A 226-nucleotide genomic window follows, 5' to 3' on the forward strand; every position below is an offset into this window, starting at 1 on the left:
GGCGGTCCCGCTCACCCGCGGAGCGGGAGGCGAGAGCTCTCTCACACGGCCACCTTCACAGCTCCCGCTCCACCGTCGCGAGCAGCTTTTATTAACCGCCGCTCGGCTGCCTCACAGCCGCGGGCGCTGGCGCTCGGCAGGGCAGGTGAGTGGCGCAGGGGCGGCAGCGGGCAGGGCGCCTCCAGACCCCGCCCGCTCTCCCAGGCTGCTTCGCGCCGCAGCTGGG

The sequence above is a fragment of the Dryobates pubescens genome, chromosome 15 (assembly GCF_014839835.1).
Source record: "Dryobates pubescens isolate bDryPub1 chromosome 15, bDryPub1.pri, whole genome shotgun sequence".
In the NCBI taxonomy this organism is placed as follows: Eukaryota; Metazoa; Chordata; class Aves; order Piciformes; family Picidae; genus Dryobates; species Dryobates pubescens.